At 42.1% G+C, this 6,000-nt stretch overlaps 1 protein-coding gene across 1 annotated transcript in view; it reads left to right on the top strand.

Moving 5' to 3' along the window:
- Positions 1 to 1,296: 1,296 nt before the first annotated feature.
- The window catches only part of LOC6607577 (transcription factor mef2A), a 63,766-nt gene continuing 59,062 nt past the window's right edge, over positions 1,297 to 6,000 (top strand). The window contains exon 1 of the mRNA XM_032722075.1: positions 1,297 to 2,638. The gene's annotated coding sequence lies outside the window, so the exon portion shown is untranslated. The remainder of the gene's footprint in view (positions 2,639 to 6,000) is intronic.

Raw genomic sequence — 6,000 nt, 5'->3', positions numbered from 1 at the left:
TGAAACATTTTATATGTCTTTTTTTTTTTTCTAAGTGCACTATCACCCATCCCAATCGCAGCTCCAATTCCGAATCCGCGCAAACAAGTTGTCATTGTCGCGTTATTTATGACAATGTTCGGGATGTTTCTGTTACCCTTTTGCAGCTCGCGACTCCTGCAACACTTGTTTATGTTAATGTCGTTCGGTGGTCCATGAGGCTCTCACCTCTCCAACTGCCTATTCCCCCTTTTTTGGGACCCCCTCTCTAGTGACAGCGGCTGGCCATTCATGTGTCCGTCAATTGGCTTCGTTAATAGATTTCGAGGCGGCAAGTTCGTGCTGCCGGGAAGCTGACCAAAAGTGGCGGGCGTGTGACAATTAAATTGTCAAAGTCGCAACCTTTGGACGTGTGGCAAGTGTCGCCTGTCCGCTGAAACAGCTCATCCTGCCCCTCTCTCTTTTTTGTATGGTTTTTGAGTCCCTTTCAATTATGATTTGTATCTGAAGTTTGAAAATGAAAATATATTCTCACAAGCACTTTTCGCTTCCTTTTTGCCGCGATAAATGAGCCTCGATAGCCGTAATATCCAGGCGTGGCCGACCAGGAAATGTGTGTGCTCTTTTCTGTTGCGGCTTAATGAAATTCATATAATTTTATTCAATTTCTTATCAGTCCGTTTTGGCCCTAAGCAAGTGGCCCGAAAGAGCATACGAGCTCTCTTAACTTTACTTCTCTTTGATCACTAAGACGCGGCTGACTTCGCAGCCGACGTCGTTCCAGACGCCTGACTTGAAACCCCCTTTTTTATTGGTCAAAAGCAGATCGGCAACTGATATTGCAGCCAACTGGAAATTAACCGCTAAGCCAGTCGCTCTCCACTGGAAGGCCGCACAGAGAATGGGCTAAGAGAGCGAGATTCGCGATAAACACGAAGCAACGAACGACGCTGGCAGCGATCGGTGCACAACAGGTTTTCATGGCTTAGCGCTTTTAGCGGCTTTTTTTTCCAGCCAGAGAGTTCGGGCCTTGTTGCTGTTGTTGTTGTTGTGGCTGAGGTTGTGGTTGTTGGGGTGCTGGACTGTATTACTCGGTCAGTCGGTCTTCGAGAGGTTGTTGCCTGTTTTTGCCGAGAGATTTTAACGTTTTGCAACTCTGCTGTTGCTGTTGCTGCTGCTGCTTCTCCTGCCGATGTTGCTGCTGCACCGGCACTGCAACGTGTTGCTGTCGCTGCTGCGCCGCTGCTGCCGTTGCTGCTACTGCAGTCGGGCTGTGAGCCGATTGCAATTTTTATCCTCTTGCAGTTTCTGTGCGACTTTCTTGCGGGACTGTTTAAGCTGGTTGCGACTGCGCGCTAAAATACGTTCGCGATTTTAGCTGAGTTTGTATTGAGTTTTCTCGTTTCGCTGGCGAATCGCGTGCGCGTTTTTTGTTGTCGCGTGCGCGCGTTTCCAGGGCGTTTTGCGTGCGATTTTCGTCGCTATTGTGGACCTGGCCAATGAACTGCGCGGATATCGAAATGGAAATGCTTTTTTCGTTTGGGGGCCGAATGAAAATGAAAATCCCGCCTGCAGGTGGCACTCAAACTTAATTTGTTACTGTGTGGCTACCTACTGAAAATAGTGCTCGTAAAAAGTCTGGCCAACAGTAAAAAGCCATTCAGTGCGGCCATAAAACCAAATCAAAACATATATGCCAGTTTGTAGCCTCATATGCCCTATGCCAAGACAAGACTAGCATACATATAAAGTAATATTAACAAAAGACCAAACTCGTTTCGATCGCCGACAAAAAACAAAAATATACGAGAGTATAAATAAATAAAAAGGCAAATTAAATTAAATTTATTTTTAATTACTCGCTGGCCAAAAGATCACATAAAGAGCGTGCAATAAAATATTTGTATCAGTAAATTAATTATATTGTATATAGAAAAACATGTTGCAATAAAGTGGTCTTTTAATGACACACAAATAAAGAAACAGAGGCTCTAACTAAGTCTCCGATTCAGCTTCACTTCAATCTTCTCGCGGGGCCAAAAAACGAAAGACTTAGGCAACGAACGCGCTGCCATTTTGTGGTGTCATTTGTTTGCAGCAGATAACGGCGCGTCGGGCGCCTCCGAATTGCCAAGTGATAGCAGCCGTAACAAACTAATTGACAACCCAAATCCTGCCGGACCGCACAAAAAAAAATAAACTAAAATACAACACAAAATAAAAAAAGTTTAAAAGAAACAATTGTTAAACAACGTTTCGCCTGCCACTCGGACTGTCGGTTTGTCGGCTTGTCGGTTTGTGGACCTGGTCGGCAGCCCCACTTCAATCAAATCGCTTCGCTGCCCCGAACGACGACAATTGCCAAGTGTGCCGCTTAATGTCTTCAAATGCATTTCACCAACACAGCCTGGCTGCTGCTGCTGCACAACAACGAAAAAAGAAGCTGAAATAAATTTGCATAAATATTTCACTTGCCAGTTTTTGCTGCCAACCACATCCGCGTTTTATAGATTGAGCCTGGCTAAGATATCCGAGTGTGTGAGTGTGGTATCGCGTGTGTTTTTGTGGCCTTACTACTGAGAGCAGCGAGCACAAGGAGATTCTGGGGGAGATTCCGATTCCAATTCGGAGTAAAGAGCCGTCAAAATCGTATTTGCAGGTGAGTTGTGTTGAACCGGAGCTTAAGTCGAACCGTTTGCTTCGGTTTTACGCGTTTGTAATTGCATTTTATGTGCAACTGCCGCCCATCGAGTGCTTGGCTTTTGCCTTTTGGCCAATGGAGATTTATCAATTAGCAGAGACAGCGATTTCAAATACAATTAACTGACAAGTCAACTGCCGCTTTTGTTGTTTGACCATAAAACCGTTAGTTTTTTTTTTAACTACAATTAATTGCTATGTTTTTCGAGCAGTGAGAAACTGTGCGAGTGAAAACTCCAGCATGACTCTAAAAATAATTTATATCCAGTCTGGCTTATGCTAAACCCAGAGTGCAGCAACAACAGCAATAGCAATAATCAGAGTGAGCCATAATTACAAGTTCAGTTGAGCAATTTAAATAAAAACACTTCAACACTTTAACAATTGACGCGTCCATATGGTCGGTGGTGCTGGTGGGATTGTTAAGAGTCTTGTGATGCAATTTATTGGAAAAGCGATTTATTTTTTCTTCCTCCTGTACAATTAAGAGGAAATACAGCTGTGAGCAAACGAAGTTTTTTGCTTGTTTCATTTTATATTGATAATTACAATTGCATGAGGCATTAGTGCTTCGCTTTTGGAGAGGAACTGGGTATGTTGGTCATTGCTGATGTTTGGCAAATAATGGGGCTTTTAATGATTAATCAAACACAGGTATATGTCTCGCTTTGACTAAACGATGCTTAATGCTAGTAATTACAGATTTTTATTTGTGGTTTGATGGGGGCATAGAAAATTATCCGTAAATTCTGAAGTATGCGGTGTAAAAAATTATGAAGTCTATAAGTTTACTTGCTCACTTGTATGTATTCAATTTTAATTATCTGAGTAGTATAGCATAAAAAATGTTTAATCTATAAATCAATATTTTTAAATAGAAAAGGTAGAGTATTAATTTGAACCTTTTGAGGCTAGAGCCTGGAACATCGCAAATTAAAACGCCTAATCAGCTTTGAGGAAATCGCATTTCAAGAGTGAAGAAGAAAGAGGCAGGAATAATGTTTATAAATAAATATGCAAAGAATTATTTAATACTCGATTCTCACAATTGCGAAACGCAAGTCATGAGATCCCCAGCCACCAGGGCGTGTGCTTTTAAGGGGCAGGGGCCAAGAAATTAAATAAAATTTATGGCCTGCAATGATGACGGCAACAACAACAGCTGCATCTCAGACACAAAACTAAAAAAAAAAATACAAAGCAACTACGATAACAACAATTGTTTAATTGCCGAGCTCTGACAAAGAAATCGCCAAGTGGCTGGGACAAAATGCGACAAATGAGTGCAAGAAATGCTGGCCAAAGTCGCAGTCTCAACGATTCTTGGTAGTCTGCGAGTTGTTAATTGTGGACTCGGATGAGTCAACAAGAAATTTTCTTAATAGCTGTTGTTACCGTTGCAGCTTTTTCCTTCTTTTTTAATTAATACTTTTTTCTGCCTCTGCTGCTATAATTTATGAACGTTTTTTGCGGACTGCTGCTGCTGGCTGTAATTAATTGTGACTGATTCAAAGCGTTGGTAGCGCGTTGCATTTGATTTGCTTGGCCAGTAATTGTACTCATTATGCTATGCCATTGTTGTTGCTATTGAGGTTTTTTTCCCCAACGAACGCGTCATTACACATGTCGTTTAGACCGAATGTCTGTCGATCTGTCTGTCTGTTTGACTGTCGTTTAGTCAGTGAAGCTGTCAATCTTGTTGGCTACCGATTAGCCACCACTTGCTGCCCTTTGTCCACACGATTGATTGTCATCGATGACGCACTTGGTTGACATTTGCGTGCTGTTGCCACAGCGATGTGATGTCATAACTGTAAATGTCACGCATCTCATGGAATCAGCTGCTATCGTTCTAGCTGCATCGAGTTCGTTGCCTAAGTCTTTTGTTTCGCCACTCCCGTGCATTTCTGGCTTACACTGCCATCGATTACCGCAACCCAAAAAGCAGCCGTAATGAGGCATGCGCAAATATTTCGCCTATTACTCAACTCCAAACCAGCCAAGCAAACAGCACAATGGTCGAAAATCGATGACTATAAGACGTTAGCAGGCGCCAACTTATGCATGCATACGTTTTCAAGTTTCCATACCATACCAAACCATACCATCCATTCAGTCAGTCAGTCTTCTCGATGTGAAGAGTTTTCACTAATTTCAAGCCGCCGCCGAAACAAAACACGCGAATCGAAAAGCAACGGCAACGGCAGCAACAACAACATCAACAATGATAGACAGTGCTGCATAAATAAAAGTAAATTTAATGACAAGCAAAATATTTCTTGTCATGCCTATCAGATTACAAGATTTCTATATGAACCCGCTGACGATTCACCGCATAGCAGCGCCTTATACAAATTATATACGTGTTTGCCTGTGTCGTTAGAGCATGATTACTGGCTCTCAAGAAAAGACAAACCGTACAGTTAAATGTGGCCCAGTACATGACAAAGCCGTTAGTGTCATTTGAATGCGAATGTTGCAAATGTTACGAGTGCCTGGCAACGCCAGGTGATGATGCTGTCAGGGAAGGTGTCCCCACTTCCATAAATCGCCGCCAGAAACAGGCTTAGAAAGAGCCGACATGTCCAAACTGCAGGTTATTCGGTAGAGGATAACCCATGACATCAAAACTCATACATACATTTAAAATTGACCCAGTTTACACTGACTAAGCCTAATCTTTACAAGTTCAACTTGAACTGAAGGAAGCACTGAGTTCCCATCTATTTCGCTTAATTGCCTTCGAACGAAGACCTCCGCAGGGTGAGAAAACTTTTTGGTCATTACAAGCCCAATTGCCAAGCGAAAATCAATTTCACACATTACAACAGAAACAGATCGAAACGAAACGGAATAAAGGCCACGAAAATTCATACTTCAAGCCAGACACAAAGACGCATGAAATCGCTAATTGTGTGAATGAATGGCCCAGCCTATATCTATAAAAAAAAATATATTAACAGATATATACTTAGAAATATAGGCAGAAAAACGCCCTGGGCCGCCACAATTATAATCGTAGCGAATTTCCAGGCAACAAAGGAAATTTAATTACGCCGCATGTGGCAGGGGCAGCCCTTTGAAATCGGTTTTGGTCTGTAATCAAGTGAAAAATTTCCAAAAGGCCTAATGAATATTTTTAATCGAGCAGAAAACTGGGCGTGATCATTTTATGTTCGTCTGGCTCTCAAGAAAAATCAAATTTATTTAAATATTAAGCGCTAATGATGTCTATGAAAGCAGGTCATCAGCAATTCCATTTTGGCAACTATTTTGTCGCTCACACCCTGACAATGGGGAAAACTGACAGCGCTAATTAAT

This window comes from Drosophila sechellia, chromosome 3R, assembly GCF_004382195.2.
Source record: "Drosophila sechellia strain sech25 chromosome 3R, ASM438219v1, whole genome shotgun sequence".
Lineage (NCBI taxonomy): Eukaryota > Metazoa > Arthropoda > Insecta > Diptera > Drosophilidae > Drosophila > Drosophila sechellia.
Note: the sequence above shows the minus strand (reverse complement) of the source record. Positions and strands in the feature narration are given on the sequence as shown.